We start from the raw sequence: 15,482 nt of genomic DNA on the forward strand, positions 1-15,482 counted from the left end.
TAGTGGAGTTTGGATTGTGACTGTTTGAGGTTGTGGACAGGTGTCTTTTATACTGATAACAAGTTCAAACAGGTGCCGTTAATACAGGTAACGAGTGGAGGACAGAGGAGCCTCTTAAAGAAGAAGTTACAGGTCTGTGAGAGCCAGAAATCTTGCTTGTTTGTAGGTGACCAAATACTTATTTTCCACCATAATTTGCAAATAAATTCATAAAAAATCCTACAATGTGATTTTCTAGAAAAAAAATCTCAATTTGTCTGTCATAGTTGACGTGTACCTATGATGAAAATTACAGGCCTCTCTCATCTTTTTAAGTGGGAGAACTTGCACAATTGGTGGCTGACTAAATACTTGTTTTCCCCACTGTACCTTCAGAAGTCACATAATTAGTTAAATAAAGTCCACCTGTGTGGAATCTAAGTGTCACATACACCTGTTCTGAAAGGCCCCAGAGTCCACAACACCACTAAGCAAGGGGCACCACCAAGCAAGCGGCACCATGAAGACCAAGGAGCTCTCCAAACAGGTCAGGAACAAAGTTGTGGAGAAGTACAGATCGGGGTTGGGTTATAAAAAAAATATCAGAAACTTTGAACATCCCACAGAGCACCATTAAATCCATTATTAAAACATGGAAAGAATATGGCACCACAACAAACCTGCTAAGAGAGGGCCGCCCACAAAAACTCACGGACCAGGCAAGGAGGGCATTAATCAGAGAGGCAACAAAGAGACCAAGGATGAAGGAGCTGCAAAGCTCCACAGCGGAGATTGGAGTATCTGTCCATCGGACCACTTTTAGCCGTACACTCCACAGAGCTGGGCTTTACGGAAGAGTGGCCAGAAAAAAGCCATTGCTTAAAGAAAAAATAAGCAAACACGTTTGGTGTTCGCCAAAAGCCATGTGGGAGACTCCCCAAACATATGGAAGAAGGTACTATGGTCAGATGACACTAAAATTGAGCTTTTTGGCCATCAAGGAAAACGCTATGTCTGGCGCAAACCCAACACCTCTCATCACCCCGAGAACACCATCCCCACAGTGAAGCATGGTGGTGGCAGCATCATGCTGTGGGGATGTTTTTCATCGGCAGGGACTGGGAAACTGGTCAGAATTGAAGGAATAATGGATGGCGCTAAATACAGGGAAATTCTTGAGGGAAACCTGTTTCAGTCTTCCAGAGATTTGAGACTGGGACGGCGGTTCACCTTCCAGCAGGACAATGACCCTAAGCATACTGCTAAAGCAACACTCGAGTGGTTTAAGGGGAAACATTTAAATGTCTTGGAATGGCCTAGTCAAAGCCCAGACCTCAATCCAATTGAGAATCTGTGGTATGACTTAAAGATTGCTGTACACCAGCGGAACCCATCCAACTTGAAGGAGCTGGAGCAGTTTTGCCTTGAAGAATGGGCGAAAATCCCAGTGGCTAGATGTGCGGCAAAAGGTGGCTCTACAAAGTATTGACTTTGGGGGGGTGAATAGTTATGCACGCTCAAGTTTTCTTCTGATACAACCCCCCCCATTTTAATTCCCGGTTGTAAGGCAACAAAATAGGAAAAATGCCAAGGGGGGTGAATACTTTCGCAAGCCACTGTATGTAACTGACGAATAACCAGAAGAGGAGGAGGAAGATGAGAATCTCTGTATTAAGTATTAATTGTTCAACTCCCCTTGTAAGAAAGGCTATTTTGAGATCAAGGGAGAATCATAGATTCCTCTCATCGTTATTGAATAATTTACAGGCCTTGCCTCTGTGCTCATTAAGGGAGGGAGGGATGGAGGGATGGAGGGGTGGAGGGAGGGAGGGGGGGGAGGGAGGGAGGGAGGGAGGGAGGGAGGGAGGGGGAGATGGAAGGATATAAAGAGTGAATGAGAGGCCTATTAGGGATAATATTTAAAACAGATACAAAAACAGAGTGAGTCAGAGAGAGACAGATGAAGGGAGAGATTGTGAGGAGGAAACAAGAGAGATGGAAAAGAAGAGAGAGAGAAAAGAGAGAAATTGTAACATCAAGTAGAAGGGGGTGAGAGATAGGTTGAGAAAGAATACAGAAAGGAGGGAGAGTCAAATACAGACACATCTAAGAAGGAGAGGGAAAGAAAACAATTCCAGTCAGTGTCATGATTAAAACATTCATAGGAGTCGAGGGGGGCCTCTCTCTGTCTTCCAACCCTTTTCCCGTTGTCTCCTTTGAACTAAGGATGTGTCGACAGACTAAAAGAGTTTGGTTAAAGTTGAGCAATCGCAGATATGAGGTGCAGTGAGATGGGTCTTTGAATTAATGTGGGTCCCAGTACACTGAGAGAGAGAGAGAGAGAGAGAGAGAGAGAGAGAGAGAGAGAGAGAGAGAGAGAGAGAGAGAGAGAGAGAGAGAGAGAGAGAGAGAGAGAGAGAGAGAGAGAGAGAGAGAGAGAGAGAGAGAGAGAGAGAGAGAGAGAGAGAGAGAGAGAGAGAGAGAGAGAGAGAGAGAGGGGTCATGAGCAGATGAGCTCCCACATTTTTCAGCATGTTTTTTACAAAAAGGTATATTTAGAGTTAGTTAAACTATACAGGATACAACCCTCCACCACATAACCTTCACTCCAAATCAAAACTCCAAACCTACAACCTGATTTTGGACAAAATTACCTGGAAGGATTCCTACTACCAAATATTCTTATTCCCAAGGAATATACAGCAAATGCTCTGGCAAACCAATGACCAGCAAAAGAAGCACAACAGAAACCTGAAAATACTATCCAACCTGGAACTGAGTGAGTAATGTTTAGTCTGAAGCTACTTTTAAAGCCAAGAAGAAAAATCATGTACAATAATATATTTTACTTTATAGGACTGAATGCTAAGTTAAGGCAACCAAGCTTGCTAGGACAGAACAGATCCGGTGTCAAATCCCTTGAACACAACAATGGAACGAGAGTTTCTGAGCCCACCCTCTCTGAGCACCCCCCCTGTAAGCTACCCTGATAGCCCTCCTGACAACCCCCCCACACCCACTGAAGACATACACAAGCCACAGATTGTACTCCTTATGGACTCAAACAGGAAATATATACAAGAAAATAAACTTTTTCCCAAACACACAGTGACTAAACTCTGGTGTCCAAACACCCAGCGCGACCTTATGTCTGAGGACCACCTAGGGTCCCCCAGCCACATAATAATACACACAGGCACAAATGACCTGAGAGCACAGCAGTAAAGTGTGATCACAGCACTCAAGGGAGTGATTGAAAAAGCTTATTCTACTTTCCCCAACGCACAAGTGGTTATCTCCACCCTGCTACCACGAAAATACTTCCACCCAACTACCATACAGTGGGTAAACGCAAGTATTTCCCGTGACTTTGCCTCAAAACCAAATGTTTACCTGGCCCACCACTCCACCCTGGACTTGAACAGACTTTGCGACCAGGTCCACCTATACAAGGCAGCAGTGCCCACCTTCGCCAAGACCCTAAAGGTCAACGCCCTCAACCGCAGCCGCAGGACCCACGCCGAGAGGACCTAGATCCAGACCACAGCACCACCAGCCACATCCACTCCCCCACCCCAACCAATCAATACCCCCACCCCAAACCAACCATGCCCACACCCCATATAGGTCCCCTCAGATCAGACCTATGCCCCTCCTGCCCACCCCATGCCCCCCACTCCCGCAAAGAGGGCCTCAACATGAAAGTCACACATACGCCCAGGCCGTGAGCAGGCAAACAGGCTCAACCCCCACTCTTACACTAGCGAAAGCCAATGGCATGTACCAATGCTCAGCAGGCTCTGCTCACACTTACTGGTCTGAGGCCAAACCACACGACTAACAACATTGGACACTTTATGGAACACAAAGCCTTCACTATCTCATCCTGGAATATCCAAGGCCTGAGGTCATCTGCCTTTGTCCTAAAGAGCAGGAACCTGGACTTCACCAAAGAAATCAGAAATACATACATTGTCATGCTACACCAAACATGGTATGGAGGAAATGGACCAACTGGTTGCCCTCTAGGTTACAGAGAGCTGGTAGTCCCATCCACTAAACTACCAGGTGTGAAACAGGGAAGGGACTCATGGGGTATGCTAATTTGGTATAGAGCAGACCTAACTCACTCTATTAAATTAATCAAAACAGGAACATTTTACATTTGGCTAGAAATTCAAAAGGAAATGATCTCAACAGAGAAACATTTCCACCTGTGTGCTACCTATATCCCCCCACTAGAATCCCCATACTTTGATGAAGACAGCCTCTCCATCCTGGAGGGGAAAATCAATCATTAAACTATTAGGCAACAACAAATTCAATCCCTTCTAGACAATTTCCTGGACAAAATCTTTCAATGTAATAGTGAAGGTGTAAACTTGGCAGTATAAATCCTATACAGTATATCTGACCTCTCAGCTTCCCTTTCAAATCTAAAAATGTCAAGCAGAAAACCTAAGAAAATTAACAACAATGACAATTGATAAAATATACAGACCACAAATTCCAATTGGCTATACTTCAACTCTTTAACATTATCCTTAGCTCTGGCATGTTCCCCAATATTTGGAACCAAGGACTGATCACCCCAATCCACAAAAGTGGAGACGAATTTGACCACAATATCTACCGTGGGATATGCGTCAACAGCAACCTTGGGATAATCCTCTGTATTATCATTAATAGCAGACTCGTACATTTCCTCATGGAAAACAAAGTACTGAGCAAATGTCAAATTGGCATTTTACCAAATTTTGACAGACCACGTATTCACCCTGCATACCCTAATTGACAAACAAACAAACCAAAACAAAAGCAAAGTCTTCTCGTGCTTTGTTGATATCAAAAAAGCTTTTTACTCAATTTGGCATGAAGGTCTGCTATACAAATTGATGGCAAGTGGTGTTGGGGGAAAAACATACAACATTATTAAAATCCATGTACACAAACAACAAGAGTGCAGTGAAAATGGGCAAAAACACACATTTCTTTCTACAGGGCCATGGGGTGAGACAGTGATGCAGCTTAAGCCCCACCCTCTTCAACATATATATCATCGAAGTGGCGAGGGCAATAGAACAGTCTGCAGCACCCGGCCTCACCCTACTAGAATCTGAAGTCAAATGTCTACTGTTTGCTGATGATCTGGTGCTTCTGTCCCCAGCCAAGGAGGGCCTACAGCAGCACCTAGATCTTCTCCACAGATTCTGTCAGACCTGGGCCCTGACAGTAAATCTCAGTAAAACAAAAATAATGGTGTTCCAAAAAAGGTCCAGTTGCCGGGACCACAAATACAAATTCCATCTAGACACTGTTGCCCTAGAGCACACAAAAAACTATACACACCTCAGCCTAAACATCAGCGCCACAGGTAACTTCCACAAAGCTGTGAACGATCTGAGAGACAAGGCAAGAAGGGCCTTCTATACCATCAAAAAGGATACCCGCTAATTATCAAAGTCCAGAAAAAAGCTGTTAAATTCTACAACCACCTAAAAGGAAGCGATTCCCAAACCTTCCATAATAAAGCAATCACCTACAGAGAGATGAACCTGGAGAAGAGTCCCCTAAGCAAGCTGGTCCTGGGGCTCTGTTCACAAACACAAAGAGACCCCACAGAGCCCCAGGACAGAAATACAATTAGACCCAACAAAATCATGAGAACACAAAAAGATAATTACTTGACAAATTGGAAAGAATTAACAAAAAACAGAGCAAACTAGAATGCTATTTGGCCCTAAACAGAGAGTACAGAGTGGCAGAATACCTGACCACTGTGTCTGACCCAAATTTAAGGAAAGCTTTGACTATGTACAGAGTCAGCGAGCATAGCCTTGCTATTGAGAAATGCCGCCGTAGGCAGACCTGGCTCTCAAGAGAAGACAGGCTATGTGCACACTGCCCACAAAATGAGGTGGAAACTGAGCTGCACTTCCTACCCTCCTGCCAAATGTATGACCATATTAGAGACATATTTCCCTCAGATTACACAGACTCACAAATAATTTGAAAACAAACCCAATTTTGATAAATCCCATATCTATTGGGTGAAATACCACAGTGTGCCATCACAGCAGCAAGATTTGTGGCCTGTTGCCACAAGAAAAGGGCAACCAGTGAAGAACAAACACCATTGTAAATACAACTGATATTAATGTTTATTTATTTTCCCTTTTGTACTTTAACTATTTGCACATAATATGACATTTGAAATGTCTTTATTATTTTGCAAATTTTGTGAGTGTTATGCTTACTGTAAAAAATGTTTCGGTTTATTTCACTTTTGTTTATTATCTATTTCACTTGCTTTGGCAATGTAAATATGTGTTGCCCATGCCAGTAAAGCCCTTAAATAGAAATTGAATTGAATTGAGAGAGATAGAGGGAGGGAGGGAGGGAGAGAGAGTTTTGTGCACACTGCCCACAAAATGAGATAGAAACTGAGACACATATTTCCCTTAGATTACACGGACCCACAAAGAATTCGAAAACAAATCCAATTTTGATAAACTCCCATATCTATTGGCTGAAATAGCATAGTGTGCAATCACAGCAGCACAATTTGTGACCTTTTGCCACAAGAAAAGGGCAACCAGTGAAGAACAAACACCATTGCAAATACAACCGATATTTATGTTTATTTATTTTCCCTTTTGTACTTTAACTATTTTCATATCGTTACAACATTGTATATTGACATAATATGACATTTGAAATGTCTTTATTATTTTGGAACTTTTGTGAGTGTAACTTTGCTGTTAATATTTATTGTTTATTTCACTTTTGTTTATTATCTATTTAACTTGCGTTGGCAATATAAACATATGTTTCCCATGCCAATAAAGCCCCTTAAATTGAAATTGAATTGAGTTGGGAGAGAGAGAGAGAGAGAGAGAGAGAGAGGGAGAGAGAGAGAGGGGAGAGAGAGAGAGAGAGAGAGAGGGGGGAGAGAGAGAGTTAATATTTATTGTTTATTTCACTTTTGTTTACTATCTACTTCACTTGCTTTGGCAATGTTAACATAGTTTCCCATGCCAATAAAGCCCTTAAATTGAAATTGAATTGAATTGAGAGAGAGAGAGAGAGACGGAGAGGGAGAGGGAGAGGGAGAGAGAGAGAGAGAGAGAGACGGAGAGGGAGAGTGAGAGGGAGAGGGAGAGGGAGAGAGAGAGAGACGGAGAGGGAGAGGGAGAGGGAGAGGGAGAGGGAGAGAGAGAGGGAGAGAGACGGAGAGGGAGAGTGAGAGGGAGAGGGAGAGGGAGAGAGAGAGAGAGAGAGGGTGGGGGAGAGAGAGAGAGAGGGAGAGAGAGAGAGAGAGAAAGAGGGAGAGAGTCTGGTGAGAGAGGGAGATATTAAGAGGCTGCAGAGTTTAACAGAGAAAAAAGGTGGGAAGGGAAAAAGGGAAGTTGAAAAGTATTTACAGGAGGATGGTGGGTTCTATCTGTCCCATGATCCTCTCTGGTCTCCTGTGACTCAGCTCTCTCTCTCTCTCTCTCTCTCTCTCTCTCTCTCTCTCTCTCTCTCTCTCTCTCTCTCTCTCTCTCTCTCTCTCTCTCTCACACACACATGCTTGTACTGTAAAGTATAGACTGGAACATCTAAAGCACAAGAACCCATCTATGGTCCCTGCATTTCCCCCAGCCACAACACTATATAGCGGATGCTACCATAAAAACCATCAATATTTGATATGCTCTCTGTCTCTCTTCCCCTCTCTGATACAGTATTTTGTATTCCCTGCTACACCACCAGTGCTATTTTCCTGTCCTTTCAGTCAATACGTGTGTCATTCTGTTTATGAAGCATTAAGCATTTGAACGGGCCCTGACGCTGGAGCAATGAACGCCTTAATGGAACAACAAGTCCTAGCATTGTAGCTGATGGAAGGATGATCTGTGTGTGTGTGTGTTTGTGTGTGTATGTGTATGTGCGTGTGTGCATGTGTGTGTGCATTTGTGTGTGTATGTGTGTGTGTGTTCGTGTTTGTGTGGTGTTTGTGTGTGTGTTCGTGTGGGTGTGTTTGTGTGTGTGTGTATTAGCAGGTGGCTAATTAGCCCGACTGGCTGTGTTTTCCCTGTGTTTAAATGAAAGGTTCGTTGGCTCTGCGGTGTGTCATAATTCTGCGTCGGCTCGTTTTAACTGCGCTGTAAATGCGTTGATTAATTTCATCAGGAATTAGAGGCTGGGGTGGAAAAATAAAACGTATTTGCATAATAGAGGATGCAAATAGAATGAAGACATTAGACTAGCTGGGATAAATAAGAGAGGTAGACGGGAGTGTAGAGCCTAAGTGAACAGGATAAATAATTAAAACGTAATGCCACCAAAATGTCACCTCATTTGATTCCCTGTGTGGGTAAGGATACGGCTTTGCAGTCGAACATATTGATATTCACCTTTTGCCCTAGCCCAGATCTGGCACATAGTACAAGTGGCTTGACCAAATTAAACATCCTAATCCCTTCAATCCACAAACTGCTTGTTACATTTCAGTCATTAACAGATTAAGTAAATAAGTAATAATCCAGGTTTAATCTTGATTAACCAAACATTATCTCTGGGAGATTCCCTGAACGGCCAACACCCAGTATGCATAGACAGATACAGTCATACTCACACCGACCCACCCGTATACTGTATAGTGGTCGTATGTTGGCCCATATGTAGTGGTATGTTACAATATAAAGCATGTCTCTTAAGGGCTGCCGTTATTAACCACCTAGAGGATTTAGAGGAGAGGGGCAATTCTCTCTCTCTCTCTCTGTGGGGTTTAATAGGTTGTGTACAGTATGTAGTTAGGGAGACATGGACACATTAAAGGGGAGGCCTTTATGCAGGTTGGAACAGTATGTCCAACAACATAGAACACAAATGATGTATGGGAAAATGTCAGCTACATTTAATTACATTTATAACCCAAAATGATAATATATGCAGTCACTGGGGCAACAATGTGTTGCTAATTGGCAACCTTTTGTTTTCTCGTCGTCATTTTTAATATGTCAGACGAATGAATGTGAAATATTGTTGATGATTGTCCTTGTTTATGTATTCTTTAATGTGTGGGAGGTATTTTACTGTGTTTTACCGACCTCTCTGGTATTAACGACACACTGTGTCAAAGTGTCATCTTGCTAACTGTCTATTACCACACGTACTGTGTGGCCTTTCTAATAGACACTACAGTATACCAGTTATACAGCAGCTCCACTCCCTGGGGATCATCTCCACATTTCTTCAGTTTCTCCAGAGAGGTTATGATCTGAGGGGGTTGTGCTGAATCTGCGAGAACACAGTCGGAACAAAATGTGGGTGCTCTGTTATGCTCTATCATGAAGCCATGCACAATGAGGTCCAGAAACATATTGTTTTCAATAATTGATCAAACTTTAATTGACAACTCCATCCCTATTGACTAGTTCAGTCTCCAAATTCCCACCCAAAGTGTCAAGATGGTCTTATGTAAGTCATATAATCAATCTTTAAATTAATCTCTTCCCAAGCATAGGAGCTGTTCTAAATAATCTGTGCACCAATTGGGTTCTTTAACGCACCATATAAATATGTGGTGGGCTTGATGAAGCGTTGGCTCAGGGTAAGAAGGCTGACATACCAATAGAGGATTTATTAGCACCATCGTCATCATCCAGCCCAGGATATCATGAATGTTCAATGCTGCATTGTAAATCACTTTGAAGATCCTCAGTTCTAGTCCTACTGGGAGCTCTGTGGAGCACGCTTACTGTATGTAAATAATGGGGAGTGTCTATTCAACTAAACAAAGAAAAGGAAAAGAAAGAAACCAATTTATGATAACTAGTTGGCATCCATCTTGAGGGTGTAGACTGAGGGTAAGTACACTGTAATCCCAAACAGTTGTACTAGCTCATAAGTAATAAGGTCATAACAGTCAAATGTCGTTATGCAGTTGACCAAACTATAAAGTGTTGAGCTCTGTTGAGATTTATGCCACTTTAATTGAAGAGGGCTCAATATTTTATAGGTAATTTGTGTGGAACGCTCAAAAAGTTTAGGTAGTGTCATGACGTTATCGACGTCATGACGTTCTGGTGGGTGGGTCATCTCTTCCTCAGGAAAGCTGAGTCAGCCATCTTGAATTTGCCTTGATGCGGGGATGTTTGGGCCGCCCGTGTGGATGTGGAACACAGTTTAATTTGTTTTAATTTGTTTGCAATGCGCACTTTTATGCTGCCCGCTTGAAACCACCACCACCTCCGTTTTTATCATTAGTCTTATTGCCCTCGTTTTCTTAAGCGCCATCTTATCATCACCTCTGATTTGGTAAGTAACTCTAATGTTGTTTTTGTTGTTTTTTTTAAAATTGAATTTCGATAGTCTTAAATGTGGAACTGGGAATACATTTGTACAATGTGCACAGTGAATATTTGTTGTAAATAGTTTAAAAATCCAAGTAATTGTAACTTTAGAAGTTGTTAAATATGTGACAAATACGTTACTACACAATGGTGTAACGTTATCAGCGGGTTTCCTGGATGAACTACATTTCCCATAATGCATGTTTGCCCGGGACATTGACGGTGGAGGAAGGTCCATGAGTTTTCGCTGTTCGCCGGTAATGCAAGTGCGTACTGTGAGTATACTTATTTCAATAAGTGTCTGCCTTACACAGTAAATATTTTACGTTATCGAGCTGTGTGTACGTGTGTGCTAGCGTGAATTGAACAATGCTAAACAACATAATGTGAGTGTGTTATCATGATGCTAACCAGGCCTGTGTTTGTATTTCTTCCTAGGCTCAAGTGTGTGGTTGTGAGATCATCTCGAAATCCTTTTAACAGTTCAGGTAGGATGTATTATGAAATAGTGTTACTAATGTAATACATTGCTAAAACCAAGTATAGAGTTTATTTGTTATAATTCATTGGTATTAGATTTAAAAGGTGATCGAATAGCTCCTGATTTGTAATGTCATTAATGCATTTCTTTTGAAGCAATGTTAAAAATGTTTTACAAGTGAATAGGTTGGTTTACTTTTAAGTTTAAATTTCCCACGTATCTCGTTAAAGTTTTGACCAATGAGCTAACTTGTTAAGTTGTGGCCAATGGGAGAGTGGACTGGTTGCTGGGAAAGAAAAGAGAGGGAAAAGTTGAAAGAAGGGAGAGGAGAGACGTTAGTGGGGTTGGTGAAGGAAAAACGACCAAAGGAAACGATAAAGAGAGAACAAAACCATACCTACAGAGTTTTTTTAAGGTAAATCCTGATTTTATTTCTATAAGAGAGTGTTTATTATTTAGTTAAGAAAGACCAAGTGGAGACTGAAGCTGCCGTCGCATTGTGGAGACATTCGACATCCTAGAGGTTAGCCTAGCATCGTGCAAGACTTGGAGAGAATTGCTTGTGACGATCAGTTCGGGTTTCCAACGGATGTCTGTTGCTGCTACCGAGTACTGGCTGCATTGATAGCTGTGTTCGCTGTGGATCTTGTGAGTTCACCTGCACGGAACTACTATATTTTGCTGAGGCATTATCTACAAGTAGTGAGTAACTACAAATGTGGGGTGGACTTCGGGACTTTATGTATGTCGTCATTTTTTTTATGAGCTCCAACGCGCGCCCAGGGTTTAAGCAAGCTTGCAAATAATTTGGACATGGGTTGTGGAAAAATCATTGGGGTTTATAATTTTTATTTCTTTTGATGTGATACATTGAACATTTGATTAATATAGATCTTGAACCTTATGTCTGTTGTATTGGTGGAGTCATTTACTGTTTCAGTTTCATTTAATGCATGGGAAAGCATATCCTTATAACAATAACCAAGTCTATAATCATTCTATCTGAAGTTAATACCCTATTTGTCGTTCACCCTAGCAAGTTTACAATAGGGATTCTTATTGGAGATGTCCTTCTCACCTAATATTCCATGCTGTTCAGATATTCTAAATAAGGTAATATCGTGAGAGTCAAATTCGAGCCTGGTGAGAGGGTTACACTAATAATTGGTTTTATTTTATGTGTTTCCACAGTCATTCTTTTGCTATTTCTCTAAATGTTTTTTATCTCAACTGTGGGGTCAACAGTTGATCACTTGAACCCTTTATTAATACTTTGTTAAATACAAAGAACAACAACAGAAATAGCAGATCTATAAGCACACAACTTTGATGCTTTGCTTGTTAATAACTAACTTGCTTATCTTTTAACATTTTCATTTTTACTATAATTAGTGTACAATGAATGTTTTTGATATTTGTGTAATTATTATTGTAATGGATATTTTTTGTCCATGTAGGAACAACGTGATGTAAATATGAGACGGGCCCTCGTCCTTCGTGCACTTCCTGTGTACCTGCGTGAAGATGCCTCCAAGTTTTTCAGGACCTGTAATGTAAGTGTACTGGCCTCACTATCAATCCCTTTGCTTAGCTATTCAGTCAGCTTAAACATGACATCACTCAAAGAACTCTAGGAGAACCAGAGGGGCATTCCAGAAAGCAGGTTATGTGAAAACCATCAGTATAGCCAATTGTATTTTTTCCAACAACGTAATTTCAAAGTCCGTGTTTCTAGTTTGTCGCCGCATTGAGTATGAGATAAAATGTTTTTATATTTCATTTTCAGCCGATTTAAATAAAACAAAATAGCCTAAAATAAAACATTGAACAACATTCAACCACTTCCTTAAAGGCTAATATAAAATAAAGTGATGTTAAATTCAAAATGAAAAGACGACTGCATCTGAAACTCTGTCAGTGATTTATGTAACAGCCGCAGCCAGAAAATGTCTGCTTCCTGTTTTCTCCCGTTGCCATGGTGAATAACCGTATCGGAGCTCCATTGATGATGGCTTTTTACTAGTTGTCAGGCACAAGCTCAACTCCGAGTTAACGTACTCTGAGTCAACTTACCTAACTCAGATCAGCTGTTCTGTAACTGAAAACTCAGTTTCACTTCACAGGGTAAGTCAACTCTGAGTTCAGGGTTAGGCTCAGTTTGTTGAACCTCCTTTCTGGAATAGCCCCCAGGACCTGTTTATGAAGTTTCCTTGAGTTGTTATTCTGCAAACTGACATGTAGAAATTACATAAATGAAAAGGTAAGTATAAAGAATTCCACTAAACAAAAAGTATGCTTACAGGTAGGTGTGAAACTAACATAAAATAATAAGCATGTGTAAAGAAAATAGTTTAAACATGTAGCTTAGTTGCAGTCTAAGTGCAAAGTGACCGTAATGTCTAGACATCATTAGCATGATTTGTATCCTTGAGGGGCTGAACTCATTTTTGTATTATTTGTGTTTTATAGTCAGCAGATGGTCCAGACCTCACTGACACTCCGGTGGCTCTCCTGACAGTTGTCACTGATGATACTACTGATGCGGCCCTCTTCAGCCCTGAGAGCATCTGTATTGTCGTGGAAGATGAAATACTTGTGAGTGGTCCCACAAACCTGGCTGACTCATTTCTCCTGCTCTTTGGGAATGTCTATGCACTAGACCTACAGTACCCATAGAATCTCGAGCTTACATTCACATTTATCCAAAAAGTTGTGATGTGTCTTGAGGACAACAAACCACTGAAAGGGTGTCTACTGACACTGAAGAATGATTTGTTCAATGAGTGAATCACTCAGAATGGACTATTTGTTGAGCTGAGTATTGAGGATGTTTTTTGTTTTTTTCCCCTCTTTACAAATGTAATAATTTGCCTCTTCTACCTCATGTTTAATATGTTACACTGTTTGCCTCTTCTACCTCAGATTTAATACATGGATTGTTAATAGATAAATATCACAACATTGACGTATTGCCAAGCCCAAGTTTTTGTACTGTACTTGTGGGAAACGACTGTTGAATTCATGCACTATACATGTTTAATGTTGTGTGACCTAATGCTTACCTTGATGTTGCCAGTTGAAGTACGGCACAGTAGAAACCAGTACTTTTATTTGAATGTTTAATTTTTTAAAAGTGAGTTGCAGCCTTCAAGGTACAGTAAGTGCCAAAACGTTTTAAATGGCTCCACATTCTAATAGTTGTCATTGCTGTTGAGGATGGATTATAATTAGAATCTTATTGAATTTTATCATGAAGCCTTTGTGAGTTTTTATCATAATGTTTACTGAATAATGTGATATGGAGACCCAAAAAACTGAATCTACCCTCTGTAGCAATGACCACTATCAGAATATGGAACTATTAACACTTAATGTACTTTAAAACACATTTTGTTTTTATGGAGTCATTTCCTTTTCCTTTTTTGTTTTAATTTATGACAAGCACTTTGTTTTGACTGAGCTCCTTTTGATTCGTGCCTTTTTAAAAGCACATTGTGTTGAATAAAAAAAAAGTTAAATTGTCACTGTGGTGTCACTTTCATGTTTTCTAACATTATTCGCTGATTATAATTGTGTAATGGACCGACATCAGTATTTCAGTTTAGAATTAATTGTGATTGCATGTCCCACATTATGAGTTGAAGAATATTGAAAATGTTGAGTGTATTTCACACATTATATGAGTTGAAGAATATTTAAAATTTTGAGTGTATTTCCCACATTATATGAGTTGAAAAATATTGAAAATTTTGAGTGAATTACTCCCTAATTATAAGTTGAGGAATATCAATATTTATAAGATAACATTGAGATAATTTAAGGCAACTGTAAATGTAATTTTTATTTTATGTAAACTTAAAACATTTAAAAACATCACTAAAATATTTCTGTGTAATCTGTTACAAAATAATTTTTGAGTTATGTGAACTTATTAGGGTTTACAGTGTATTGCTGTGGGTATAAGCTAGTCCCTGGCGAGAGAGGACACTGTGGAGTCAAAACAAACTATATCTGATGCTTATGTTCCCTCAGACTGACTGACTGGTAGTGTAGAAGTGTAGAAAAGAGGGGGCCAGCTTCATAAGGAAAGAAAGGAAGAGAGTGCAGAGGGAAATAGAGAAGAAATGGTAGAAAGGTAGATTGGTAAAAAGAAAAGGTAGAAAGGTAGATTGGTAAAAAGAAAAGTGAGGTACACGAGACAGGTAGGTAGGTCCGAGGGGTGTGAGTACGGTGGCACTATGTGACTAATTTATTCAAAATGCTCCTTCTCGGCACGCTGCTTGGTCCTTGTTTGGTGGGATCTTCTGTCACGTTCGTTGAATGACGGGTCAGACCAAGGCGCAGCGTGATATACGTACATGTTTATTGAACTATAAACACACGACAAAATAACAAAGGAAACGAAACGTGAAGTCCTAAGGTAGAACATACAACAAGATCCCACAACTACACAGTGCCAATAGGCTGCCTAAGTATGATCCATAATCAGAGACAACGAGCGACAGCTGCCTCTGATTGGGAACCACACCGGCCAACATAGATCTATACATACTAGAATACAACATAGAAAAAGTACAACAAGGAATATACACACCCTGACTCAACATATAAGCGTCCCCTGAGTCAGGGCGTGACAATTGCAAAATGTGTGTAAAGCAGAAAATGTGTTTAGACTTTTGGAG

General features: G+C 40.8%; 1 long non-coding RNA gene across 1 annotated transcript; it reads left to right on the top strand.

Moving 5' to 3' along the window:
- Window positions 1-10,099: 10,099 nt before the first annotated feature.
- LOC121583220 lies at window positions 10,100-14,324 on the top strand. Its single transcript, XR_006003463.2, has 5 exons — window positions 10,100-10,284; window positions 10,485-10,594; window positions 10,758-10,807; window positions 12,258-12,353; window positions 13,270-14,324. It is a non-coding gene; the product is annotated as an uncharacterized LOC121583220 (long non-coding RNA).
- The last annotated feature ends 1,158 nt before the right edge of the window (window positions 14,325-15,482 follow it).

Source organism: Coregonus clupeaformis, chromosome 15 (assembly GCF_020615455.1).
Source record: "Coregonus clupeaformis isolate EN_2021a chromosome 15, ASM2061545v1, whole genome shotgun sequence".
NCBI classification, from domain to species: Eukaryota; Metazoa; Chordata; class Actinopteri; order Salmoniformes; family Salmonidae; genus Coregonus; species Coregonus clupeaformis.